At 46.5% G+C, this 13471-nt stretch overlaps 1 long non-coding RNA gene across 2 annotated transcripts in view; it reads left to right on the top strand.

The window, feature by feature from the left end:
• LOC129386190 (uncharacterized) overlaps positions 1 to 13471 on the top strand; it is a 245090-nt gene that overhangs the window by 27924 nt on the left and 203695 nt on the right. Inside the window, exon 2 of one of the 2 annotated variants that reach the window (XR_008613651.2) lies at positions 5328 to 5750. The exons of the other annotated variant lie outside the window; for it this stretch is intronic. This is a non-coding gene — a long non-coding RNA (uncharacterized lncRNA). Of the gene's footprint in view, positions 1 to 5327; positions 5751 to 13471 lie in introns of those variants that run through there. 2 annotated transcript variants of the gene reach the window in all.

The raw sequence follows: 13471 nt of genomic DNA, 5'->3' as shown, positions 1-13471 counted from the left end.
GAAAGGCTGGGTAGCCCGGCAGGTAATTCCAATTCTTAAAGGCGTCAAACACGGCAGACACCTCCATACACTTCATTCTTTGGTTCCCTGCCGCCATCGGGGCGATTGAGGAGGTTCCTCTGAACCTCAACGAGTCTGCCCACGGGGCTGCGCATGGCTTTACCGACTGCGCTGCCCTCGGATCGGGCGACTCTCTCCCCGGACACAGAGACGCTCCTATCACGCACAATGAGCTTACTAAATTCTTTTACTTAGGGAGAGGGGTTTACCCGCCGCCTCACTGCAAGCTAAGCAGGCCGCAGGCGGTCACGCTCAGACTCTTGCAAACGAACTCCTACCCAAATCCGGTGTCCCTTAATAGCATACATCCCGAGGTTTATCCGAATTGTTCTTGCGTGGCCTGTAATGAGGTTGCTACTTCGCCTCATATGCTCTGGGAGTGCGGGTCGCTGGACCCGAAGTTCACCAAGGAAGAGTGGGACGCGCTCCTGCGAAGTCCCGTCTTTGAGGACCAAATCCTGGCCGTCCAGCGCGCCCGCGATCGGGCCGGCAGGCTAGATCTGTCAGTCCCGTCGCGGCATTAGCCGGGTGCGCGTTTTATCGCGTTTTGCTGAACCAAATAAAAGTTTATTCACTTGCTCTCTCACTCACTCTGGTCTGGTGTTGTCCCCTCTATGCCATATCTGCAAAGAACCTTAAACCATTGATCATGTTTTGTTAACCTACCGTCTAATTACGATCAAGTGAAAAAGTACTTCAAACTTCTATTCATAAAATTAGGAATTGCTGTGCACATCGAAATTATTCTCTCCTTTGGTCACCTACGTTGGGTTTTAGCCACAAGAACGTACGCATCGCTGTTTGCTAGTTGCTTTGGGACACAAGGGGAATATTTGGTCAACTTACTGTATTGTTAATTGATATATCACAAAATCTTATTTTGAAGTTTATTGCCTTCGAATTTGCTACCATTTCAAAAGCACACGGTTTCCTCAAAGGAAAAAGAAGTATGCCTCGTACGTCAGTTTCTTTTCTTTACTTCATTGTACAATTTTAACTTTACCCTGACATATACTGTTTCCTTCAGTGTTTATCTCCCCTGACCCGTTTAACCACCTGCTTCTTGGCCAATCCCCCGTAATGGGTACGGGCCATAATATAGGAAGAAAGCAAGTTGCGCCTCCAGGTGGGGAAGTTGAAAAACTCGGCATTTCTTCCTCCCCTTACCTGTGTGGACTTAGCCACAGGTACCTACTAAAACAATCCTTTATGTTCCTGCCACTGGTCTCGCTCGGCTTTTCTCCAACTTATGTTTGGACTACTCCTTTATACCACCTCACGCTATCATTGACAAAAACAAAAGAACAGAAAAGCAAGACGAGCTCAGCGCTGTCAAGTAAACATGAGAAGGAGTCAAGCGCTCGAAGAAAAATGGCATTCGAGATGAAGCGTGCGCGCTCAGCCGGAAGGAAAACAAACAAAACAACAGTCATTCTCATTACAAGATGAAGAAAACTTACTCTAGGACTGCCTCCGAAAATTGGAAGGCACAGACGCCAGCTCTATCCAGTACACAGGTCTTGAGCGAACGCTAGCCTAATGATCCTGGAGAGCGCGATCGCGCTGTCCAGGGTCAGTGTTGTCTGCTGCTGTAACGTATGCAGAGTGGCTTAGAGGTAGAATGCTGGAATGCGAATCTGTTGGTCGTAAGTTTAAATCCTAGTGCACGATGAGACTTTTTACAGCGAAGCTGTATATGGCTAGGGTTCCATGCATTTTTTGTTCTCCGTGAACAAAAACTATCATCATCAATGGCTTGTACCCCGTAAGGATTCATGCTCCCGTAAGCAAGCAAAAAATGCAACAGATCATAGCCCTGTAAGGCAGAGGGTACAAGCACTCAGCAAAGTGAAGGGAACAGTGGTTAAATTCTTTCTAATCACGCATACAAAATACAGAACAGCATGTCGAAAACTGTCATATCAATGGCTCATACCCCCGTGAGCAATGGCTCATACCCCCAAAAGCAAGCAAAAAATGCAATGAATCATAGTCCTGTAAGGTTCACGGCTACTCACTTTGCGTGAATTAGCTTTGCGTGAATTCGCTGCGTTAAAGAAAGGAAATGCGGGCAAGACAGATGACGATTATTGTTAGTAGCAAAAGGATGTAATTTTGCTTAAGAGTGAAGTGGCGTACATGCATCAATTTGGCATTATCAAAGAATGATTGCAGTTGCGAGTGAAATAATGACCACGCATCGAGACAATAAATGAATTCGTACCTTCGTGGAAAATGTTGTGTCAACTCCGTGTCGTGCGCTAAACAGCTTCGCTGGTTAACCACCTTCACAGAGTGGAATGGCTCATGACTTTTTTGTTTCTTTGTAACTTTCTCGCAAAATGATTTTGGGATTTCGGCGACGGCGCCAGAGACCACCGGTGGACTCTGGTGGACATCAAAGCGACGAGGAGAAATGAACCAATAACAGCTATCACTGTAACAAGCCACAGGAATAAGAAAAAGCAGTCATTCTGAGTGGCAGTTTATCAGTGCGCAAGAATAGTGGCTGCAAGCCGAAATAGGGAAGCCCCAGACAGTAATATTCCTCTCTTGAACTCGGAGGTCTTCAAGAAGAAGAAAGGGAAGATGTCCGACAATGAACGAACCAGTTGCTGTAAGCCGCCGTCTCCAAGAATTGGCCAAGGCACGAGCGATCGTTTGGCGAAGCAGTGCGTCCTACCATTCTGTAGAACATGGTAAGATTGGGAGATGAATATGGGACTTCAAGCTGTTTATTTCCACATGTCCAAGCTTTAAATAAAGGATAAAAATGCTGCTTGGAGGATGCAATTTCTCGTTTCACCCGGTGGAACCTTGCAAGAATTGACTGCAGTTCATATTTAGAAGCGTCTGGAAAGACAGCGGTGCTTCCTGCTCATCAACAGCTCAGTATTCCTGGCCGCCTGCGATTGTATGAGAAGTGAAAAACAGCAGAGGCTTACTAGCGATACTGCGAAGCGATGAATAGACATTTAGACTGTCGCTATGACATGCACATCGCTAATATACAGCTGAATGACTTCGTCCTCGTCAAACGTTTTCCTATTATGAAGCAAGTGTACTCGGGACCGTATGGCATAGTGCAAAATGCAACGTAAGTAGATGTCCTACAAAGTGAATTGTCAACGATGATGGCGGCCATAGGGCAGACCTTTCTGTATCGTTGCAGAATGGTAGGATCTTCAAAGAACGAATCTGTACGTGGCCATGAACATGTTGCGGACATCGGGAAAGCGTCGAAGCCGGCAGGGGAGGGAGGTAATAAAATTCATAGGGCTTGCCAAATCAAAAGCAAGTGGTAGTGAACTGTACCAATGTGAACTGTATTGACGGATTTAGCGAATGATATGAATTTGAATTTATGTACCTCTGCTGAAGGACCAAGGCATCTCGTACCCCCTGACCCGCATAATTGGGCTCTAACTTATGTCTACGAATTTCCTAATTAAATTCATTTGAGCCTGCAACGCTTTCGACTGGGTTAGATTTTTGTTCCAATTGCGCCCAGTATCTTTCTTCAGCCAACACCGGATTACCTGTTCGATATGTGTTGCATTATATGCATAGCTCCACTTGCTCTTAATCTTTACATCACTCATCAGCGTTTGCTCTCTAATGCATATTGCTTTGATCCGAATTCTTAAATGTACGCCTGCAATTTTCTGAGCACTATTGGTACGGCCCTTAAATTTGGTACACAATAACAACACTTGCGGAACTTCCAAGAGAAATGCGTGCCCCCTACTCCTCCCTCCCCCCCCACCCCCCTCCCAAAAAGAAAGATTTGGCGATCCTTTTCTCTGTAAACCTGGTTTGTGAGGTTAGGTTAGGTTAGGTTAGGTTAGGTTAGGTTAGGAATTAACCAATTAGACGTGCTTTTGTGGTCGAACTAAATGGGTTGTCCTTCCACAACAATGTATGCTTTCTAGCCTGGAAATTCCAGTGCATTGAAATTAGGCGAAAAGTCGGATCAACTAACGTATAATTAATTGGAGTCCACCGTATACGTTCGTCGAGAAGCTGATTCTTCCTTATTTCCGCTAGGTTTTATCGATGTTTCGCGGTTTGCGCTCGATGTACGCCCTTGAAATTTTTAAATAATATCGCGGGAGCACCCACCGGGAAGCCGATCAGCACCGTGCAACGGAGCGCATCGGCGAAAGGCTCAAGAGCGTGCGCATGCGCATAACGCGCAGCCCAGTGCAAATGTCTTCGACTGCGCTGTTCTGCTATGCGGAATCACCCCCTGCGTTATCGGTCCTTTTCTTTTTATTTTTTATGAACGCCTTGCACAGCCACGTGGAGCGTGTGAGCATCGAGGAAGCCGAGACACGCCCACATGTGTTGCTGTTTTTGGACATGTTTGGAGACTAGATCAAGTTTTTGACTAGACAAGAAACGTAACCGCACTGCGGCAGCTGACACTGACAGGAAACGTTGTGAGCGCAGCATCAGGTTATAAATAATGCCTTTACCGCCCATGTCAGCAGTGACTTTTGCACTGGATATGAAATGCCTCCTCGAGTGTCCAAAGAAAACAGAACGGTTACTATATATGTCGCTGCAGGGTGCGTCTCAGAGAGACATTGCAAATACGTTGAATATAACGCAAGCCACTGTTAACAGATTCGTGCAGGCGTTTCAAAATTAGGGGGGCATTGGTGATGCCGCAAGAAATTGTGTCCGCAAGATCACTATCAAGAGGACGCTGCCTTGGTTGTAGTTGCTGATGCTAATCCTTTCATGATCATGGTCAGGTCAAAGATGCGGTGGGCCTCGACGTCAGCACAGAATGTGTGCTACAACGGCTTCTCGAAGCAGGTTTCAAGAACCGAAGTGCTGCCAAGAAGTCACTTCTTTCCAATGGGGGGAGAGCAGAGACGCTCGCTTTTTCTCAAGCCCGTCTTCACTGAATTGCAGATGACTGGCGAAAGGTTGTGTTTACAGATGAGTCAACGTTTTGCATCCAATGGTGCCAAAAGCGGAAGGTCTACCAACCAGACCTCATGATGTGCGTTTTACTTTTAAGTTTTACTAAACTTTATTCTGCGCGTTTTTTCGTCCTTACTGTATTTTTATAGTTATTTCTCTTTAGAACAGCATGCACACAAACACACGTTGAAAAACGTCACAATATTTTAAGTAATCACTTTGGTGTTTTTAAGGTACGACACCTTCTGCGTTCAGCAAGTGAGAGCCAGTGAGCGCAATAGCGTGAATGTTTGGGGCATGATAACCAAAGATGGCTTTGCATCTCTCCGCAGGATTGAAGGACGAACGTGCAGTGAAGCCTACATAAAAATAATCAATCAAGGCCTCCTTCCTAGTGTTCTAGATGGTCCTTTCCAGCCGGCTACTACTGGCTTCAGCATGACTTGTCGCTCGATCGTCCATTCGTCGCGCGCCGTTTGGGCGCACCTCGAAGAACTTGGCGCCATGACGCTAATTGGCCCCTATTAGGAGCAGACACTAATGTTACTGAAAACATTTGGAGCTTAATGAAATTCGGCCTGCCAAAGATGCAGCTCCCCCACGGAAGTTGTGTCGGATTGGAGGCTGCGATTGAAGAACATCGGGACACCCTGCAAATTGACCCGATATCGTTCCAGCACCGCGGCGTCTTGCTGACATCGTCCAATTTGCCCGAGGCTTTTCTTCATATTAATAAATCATACCAAAGTACCGAAGGAAGCAACCTCTCCTTTATTTTAACTTCATTCAGCGGCAGAATAAAGTTGTATTTGTGTCTGCATCGATTCGTCATCGCGGCCGTAGGCATGAAAATATAAGAGAAATACCGAAATCAATATCTTGAAATCCGCAGATCAATTGAGGTGCCCTAATACGCCCGAATCTTCCTTCTTCGCGAAAGCAAGCATAAATAAGTAGAGTAATAAACATACAAACACGCAGACGTTAAAAAGTATGAAAGCAAAAGCGTCTGCCTGCGGGCGTCGGTCGACTTCTCGATGCTCACACGCTCCTCGTGGCTTGAATCAATTATCTGTGAAAGGCCTCAGTAATAAATGAAAAATAACAAAAAAATAACCGATAACGCAGGGAGCGATTCCACTTCGCAGAGCAGCGCAGTCGAGGACACCTGCACTGGGCTGCGCATTACGCGAAGGCGCATACTATTGACCATTTCGCCGATGTGCTCCGTGGCCCCGCGCTGATCGGCTTCCCGATCGATGCTCGCGTGATATTATAAAGGAATCGCAAGGGTGTGCATCCGTGAGGAAAAGTATAAGGACCACAGGAGCGCGTTTAAAACTGCGTCACCTCGTCATCGTTTGACACGGCGCCCGCTGTCGAGACTAGCGGTACTGTACAGTGGAGCTGCTGTAATTTGGTCGCATACTTCGATTTGTATTTTTTCTCTGCTAGGAGTGCTCAACGCGGCTAAATATTTCATCTATAAATGTGCATATCAGAACCAACAAACATAGTTAACGCGTCGTTTTTTATAAAATAAGCAGACAATTGCTTTTATTTGACTTGTGTTATTAAGGACCGTGCTCTATTAGTTAAATCAAGGTTCTGTAACCTCCATGACGTCTGATAAGCAGCAGCCTACTGGTATCGATTGCAGTCCGTGTTGTTTACCGATTCAAATAGTACGGCGGTTATATTTGCGAACGGGGTGGTCGTTTCTTTTGGGCAGCATCAGGCAGTTTCGTTTTCATTAGATAACAATAATATCTCAGCCTGTTTATGAATCCAACATTCAATAGCCGCCACAAAGGGAACGTGTTTAAAAAGGTAAGTTGTATCAGCTGCGGTGTTGCACGGCCTTCACGGCTGCATGCACGGCTTCCGTCGTTAGTGATCTGCCGCGCCTGGTCGCGTAATGACGTGTTACTTGAAAAAAAAAAAGAAAACGTGCCAGCTAACATGACAACTCGTCGCTGAAACCGATCACACTGTTCGGAAACTACCCACGAAAGCGGATTAACTCTGCAGCCGCTCGGCGTGTGCACTGGTGAGTAAAACATGCGTTGCTTCGCATTTTCAACTTTGAATTTCCTTGGGTGCGAGGCGGATAAAGCAGATTCCTGTAGTCATTCATTGAAAGTGAAAATGATAATTATAATGTTATTGCTCTTTAAAGGCGATTCAAACAAGGCTTTTGTTATTTCGCAACGTTGCTATAATCCCTAACACTAAGTACAACAGAAATAATAAATAGTTTTTGCTGTTTCTTCATAAATGATACAGTGCGATAAGTTCACTGCCCATTAGTGCAAATGTGCTCCCGGTGACACAATTGAAATAATTGCACTTGATACATAATGAAATTACTGTGTTTATTACCCAGTGTCCTGCAAAACATTTCATCTAGTCGATGCTTCACTAAGCACAGCCGACACAGGGACAACATTGTAAGAAATGCACACTGAAAACAGTGTTGTGTGTGTGCTTCTATGTCATGGAGCGTTTTGTGCACTGTTCTTAATCATACATGAATTACACTCACCCACCATTTCACCATAGTAAACGGCGCTCTTTTTTCTTTCGACTCCAGCCTTCCAAGAAGCTGCTCATATTTGTTCAATCCTTTGAACTCTATTGTCTCTATACGTGAAAGTCAACAGTGAATGTGTCACCAATGGGCGGGAATCATCGCAAGATATAATTCTGAATATTTCACCTAAACCATGTTTTGTTCATTTATTGGAATACTTTTTGTTTCACGAGTTCTTGTTTGCATGTTTGTCATGGCTTCATCATTTCTCTTTTCAGGAAGGTGGACAAAAGAGAGATTATTGGCCTGCAAGCTGCCCATGCCAAGCCATAAGAAGCTCAACAGTCACCATAATGACAACAGGTCCTCTTGAAGTACGTGCCTCACCATGAAATGTTTGCAAGTTTACCAGTTAGGGGTTTGTGAGCACTATCAAGAAAGCAGCAGTCTACAGTTTTGCATCGTACCGAGCGGGAATGCTAGAACTTGACATACACGCTGACTTGCTTTTCAGCGATGGATGGATGGATGAAGAACTTTACTGAGGTCCCTCGGTGCGCGTGATGAGCGCGAAGCGGGCAGCTCCCACGTTGGGACAGAGAGGCCATGCCCCTCCGCCGCCCAGAGCTGTGCTTGAAGGTCCGAGCTGCGTAGAGCTCGGTCCCATTCTTCCTTGGTGGTCCTGGCCCCCGGCGCCAGGCGGCAACCCCAGAACACGTGAGAAAGGGTAGCTATATCTTTACAATAGCGACATGCATTGTCAGGGTGCGCGTCCGGAAATATTTTGTGCAGGAAGGCCGGGCATGGGGTAGGTGCCCATCTGAAGCCACCTGTATGTGACTTTTTGTGCTTTGTTTAGTGCTTTGTGTGGTAGAGGCATGGTTTTTTTGACTAACTTATAGTGCTGGGTGAGATTGTTGTAAGTGACGAGGGGGTCGCGCTCGCTCTTCCATCCTGCCGAGAGGGAGTCCGGGCTCGCACGGTGAGTAAGGCCTTGTGCGGTCTCGTGTGCCGTCTCATTGAGGTTAGGGATCGGCCGCTCCAATGGTCCCATGTGTGCTGGGAACCAACTGACGTAGTGTGGGGTGAGGTGTTGAGTACCAAGTATTCTGCCGACGGTGGGGGATATGTTCCCTGTTCCGAAGGACAGAATTGCCCTCTTGGAGCCGCAGTATACCAAGCTTTTACCATCCTCTAGGAGTGCAAGGCTGATGGCCGCCTTCTCGGCCACCTCAGGATTGTCAGTGCGGACTGTACACGCGTCGATGACCATGGTATCTTTGTTGACCACCGCTGCTACATAGGCTCATCTGCCAGATATTTGGCTGCGTCAGTAAAGCAGCATGCTGTCCCGGAGGCGGCTGCCTGTCGGAGGAGTGCTTTGGCTCGAGCAAGTCTTCTGTCGATGTTGTGCTCGGGGTTCATATTCCTGGGCAGGAGGGCTGCCCTGATCTTTTTCCTCTGACCGGGTGTTAGCCTGTGGCTGGTACACTCGATCTTCGGGGCGCGACACCAAGTTCTCGAAGGATCCATCTGCCCGAAGGTGTGCCGGACAGGCTGGTGATCTGTGCCCGTTCCTGTGTCTCCGCAACCTCGCTCAGCGTGTTGTAGATGCCTAATACGTCCAGTGTCTCCGTGCTCGTGTGCATGGGTAGACCCATGGCTATCTTAGCGACCTTACGCAGGAGCGTTTCCAGATTGTTTCTCTCCACTTCGGTGCAGTTGTGCATAGCTGCGATGTACGCAAAGTGCCTTATTACAAAGACCTGTGCCAGTCTAAGTAGGTTGCCCTCCTTGAGCCCGTGATGCCGGTTGGCCACTAATCTCAGTAGGCGTGTGGCGTTCTCAGCCTTCGTGGTGAGCTTAGCGACGGCGATGGTGTTGGAGCCATTCGCCTTTATTGTCATGCCCAACATTTTGATGTGACCGACCACCGGAATCGTGTTTCCTTCGGCGCTGTACAGGCGGACGCATTGGTCGGTGCCTGTGTCCGATTCCTTTGGTTTGGGCCCTTGTCTCTTGGTTCTATATAGCAGTAACTCAGTCTTGTTCGGCAAGCACCGCAGGCCTGTTTGTTTGAGGTACTCCTCAGTGGTTTGGATAGCATTTTGTAAAGTGTGCTCGATTTGTCTTTGGCTCCCCTTTGTCACCCACATGATCACGTCATCTGCATAGATGGTGTGTTGGAGGTTCTCGATTCGAGTCAGTTGTGGGGTGAGGTGTTGAGTACCAAGTATTCTGCCGACGGTGGGGGATATGTTCCCTGTTCCGTAGGACAGAATTGTCTTCTTGCTCGGGTCAACCTAACGCGGAGCTTGATGCCGACTTCACCACGGAAGAGATCATACAAGCGCTCGGAGGTCTCAACAGCCGATCATGCACCGGGGCCGGATAACGTCAGCAACAAGGCCCTCCGCAATCTGGACGAAGGCGGCGCGGAACAGCTCATGCGATAGTTAATGAGACGGGGGTTCAGGCAAAGATTCCATAGAATGGAAGACGGCCAAAACGGTCTTAATACCTAAACCCGGCAAACCTCTCAGCATGGTCAATCTGCGCCCAATTTCGCTTACGTCGTGCGTGGGTAAGACCATGGAGGGTGCGGTGCCTAACCGTATGAAGCCTTACCTGGAAGACCACGACTTGTATCCTCACAACATCATTGGCTTTCGTCAGGGGCTGGCGATGCCAGACGCTATGAAGCTGGTCAAACGCCAGATACTAGACAGCACAACAAGAGGTGTCAAGGCCATCCTAGGCTTAGACCTAGAAAAGACCTTTGAAAACATAGGGCACTCCTTCATTCTAAAACAAATCTCAACACTCGGACTTGGTCAATGTCTCCATGACTACATCCGTGACTTCCTGAGGAGAAGGCAGGCCTCGCTACGGGTCGGCTCCCAGCAGTCAGAGCCAGTCGAACTGGTCGACATGGTTACCCCGCAGGGCACGCTGATATCCCCTACCCTCTTCAACCTGGCCATGATAGGACTGTCTAGCCTAGTAGGCTAGCCTAGTTATTGATTTCATGCAAAGTGTGCATGAGAATTTGCTAGTTAACAAATGTAAAATAGTGCAAGTATCCAGATCTAATTCTAAACCTGGCACTTACCATAGTTAACAAATGTGACATAATGCACGTATGCAGATATAATTCTAATCCTAGCACTTACCATCTTAACAACGCTCTCTTAATTTCGTTATGTCATACAAATATTTTGCTGTACAAATTAGAAATAACTTGAATTGAGCCATTATTATATAGTACGTCAATAAAAATGCTAATCACATCCCCGGGTACATAGGTGAAACGTTCCCAAAGCACCGTCTACTTTAAAGCTACAGCTTTAAAACACTAATGCGCTCAAAACTTCAATATGCATCTGCAATATTGGATCTTAGTATAGTAATCTTATTACTTCACTTGAATTGGTACAAAATACCTTCACTCGTTTCATGCTAGCCATGCACCGTAAGAGAAAGCTAGGAAAAGCAAATTCACACAACCGGCCCACTCCACACTTTTCAAAGATTACGAATCACTAAAAACAAATTTTCTTTCTCTTCGAATAGTGGATGACCAACCGGAACACAGTGTTTTCCCAAAAGGTTTTTGAAATCTACTCGGAGTAAGTTTGGCCTAACATTCAGCCAATCAGCAGTGGACGAGCAAGGGAAAACTCAGCGTGGAACTTCTCTTCCTCATAGCCCTCACAAATATGTTTGCTTTTTGAAACGTTGGCTCCAGGCTGAGGCTTCCTTTGCTCACCTTTGTTACTCAATTGAAGTGTTCATCTCCTTGCTGCCTCTTTGCCTTGTCTGAGTACACAAACCGATGTTTTTCTAACATGAAACCGTAAATTGCATATTTAAAGGCTCCCCGAGAATTAATTGGGCTTTCTTATATGTTTATTTGGTGTCCTTGTTTATTCACACAATATTTGCAGAGGTCCTGGTAAGCACTGTTGTCTCCATAACGTTCCTCGCTTCCCTACGAGAACTCCACTTGTGTGAAAGCCTTTACTGCCGCGCCTGAACCCTAAATGTGCAGCTGAAGTAACAAGAGCCGACAATAGCTGTGTAAAATTTAGCATAATTTTCCCCCCTTCACTTCGCGCCTCTCTTCAATGTGTTAACAAAACAATGGGACATTGCAGCTCGAGCTTATCTTGCTAACAGTGCATCCTTACCGAGCACTTCTTATGTTTCTGTTTTTAATCTAGCTGAAATCTTCGAACGCAGACAATATACGTATAGAATGAAACCTGTCAAGCAGCCCTGCACGCACTGCAAGTACGACGGTAGCCCAGCATAAATGTTGTATGAAGCTTCGTTCTCCCTGCTTTAACATCACGATAATTAAACTTCGCTCGATTTCAGCTTTCAGTTCCATTAAATAGACGACTATTTGTATTTATGAGTGCTTTAAACTCAGTGACTGACAGCATTAACTTCACCTGGCCTGTACGAAAATTGAGGGCATGTACGGCTTCATTCACCATTTACAATAAACAATGTAAGCTTACTTGTTTGAAGTACTTTTTTTGCCAGTTGAGGCCTTTCGGTCACCTGGCGACATAATGAAAATATCTGTAGTCATGTTAGAGTACCACCATACGCGCAAATACCTCCCCGGAAGCGCTAACAAAAAGCCCAAAACCTGCGAACGAGCAGCGCGACGAGCCCCACCAGCCACTACCGTAGTGGCCATATTCTCACTACGTAATTATGATATTAGTTTTGATTTTTCCAGTGCCATCTCTCGGTTGCATACTTTAGTTCGCAACGCCACCGCTACTCTTATATTTCTGTTGCACTGTGGAACGTATAGTTCCCCTTCTCTAAGTTGATATAGGTGTTCCGTGGTCATGTTGCCTTCCTAATCTGCGCATCGGCCAAGCGTTCAACGGTCCGCCGCCTGTGCCACTTCTGTTGCGTCACAAGGTGGGCCGTTGTTTGAGTGACTGCTGCGAAGCTGGCTAGCGCGTATGTCGCACAGCTCCATTCATCGTTTATCGTTTAGCATACTGCTTACTCTAACGCCATTCGGCCACTCGAGCAGAGAGCCTTGCTTTTTGCTGCCGCATATTAAAACGTGGTCTTCCAATCGGTGCCCTTTTTCGCGCCAAAGGATTGCAACAGCTTATCGACACTTTATTCTATAAATGTAGCAGCAGCACGTTGGAAGCAAATATTGGAAGCGCTTCCTATAACATCATGTCGCAGTAAGAAGCAGGGCATTCTGACCGAGTCATCAAAAGGCGGTAGAGTAGGAAGTAGGCCGCGCAATAATAGAATATTAACACGATAGCGTTAAGGGCCCCGAGTCGCAGAATATCCGGCGCCGGCGTCCCGCGTCCAGGGTCGACTGTCGTTTTGGCAAAACCCCATATCGAATCACTCGTACCGAACCACGCAGGCCCTTCATGTAGCACAAGCAAGTTACTCAACTAATTGAATTTCCCAAGGTAAAATACGCCAGAAAAATCGCAAAGTATGACTTACACACAACCTACAGACATGGTAGCGGTTGACTGTAATTTGAATATACGAGAAACCAATTCTGTTACGCGGAAACTCAAAAAACGGTTTATCACTCTAACCACGTGCCCAAGAGTCAACTTATCACCCCGCCCTTTTACGTTTCACGCCGTTCTGACCACAGATATAAAGTTGCTATCCCATCCTGCTGAACGAACAAGTATCATGATTCTTTTTTTTAACCCGCGCAACTGTCAACTGGAACCACCTTCCTGCTTCCGTCAGTCAGATCGCAGATAAAGCTTCATTCAAAACAGCAGTCTACAACGCTATCGCTTTGTTTTTTTTTCTTCCCTTATACCATTGTCTGCATATTACTATGCTTTGTTATACCACAGTTCTTTCTGTAGTGCCTTCGGGTCGTGGAAGTATGTATAGTAAGTAAATGAATAAATAAATAAA

The sequence above is a fragment of the Dermacentor andersoni genome, chromosome 4 (assembly GCF_023375885.2).
Source record: "Dermacentor andersoni chromosome 4, qqDerAnde1_hic_scaffold, whole genome shotgun sequence".
Taxonomy (NCBI): domain Eukaryota; kingdom Metazoa; phylum Arthropoda; class Arachnida; order Ixodida; family Ixodidae; genus Dermacentor; species Dermacentor andersoni.
The sequence above is the reverse complement of the archived record's forward strand: the minus strand, read 5'-3'. Positions and strand labels throughout refer to the sequence as shown.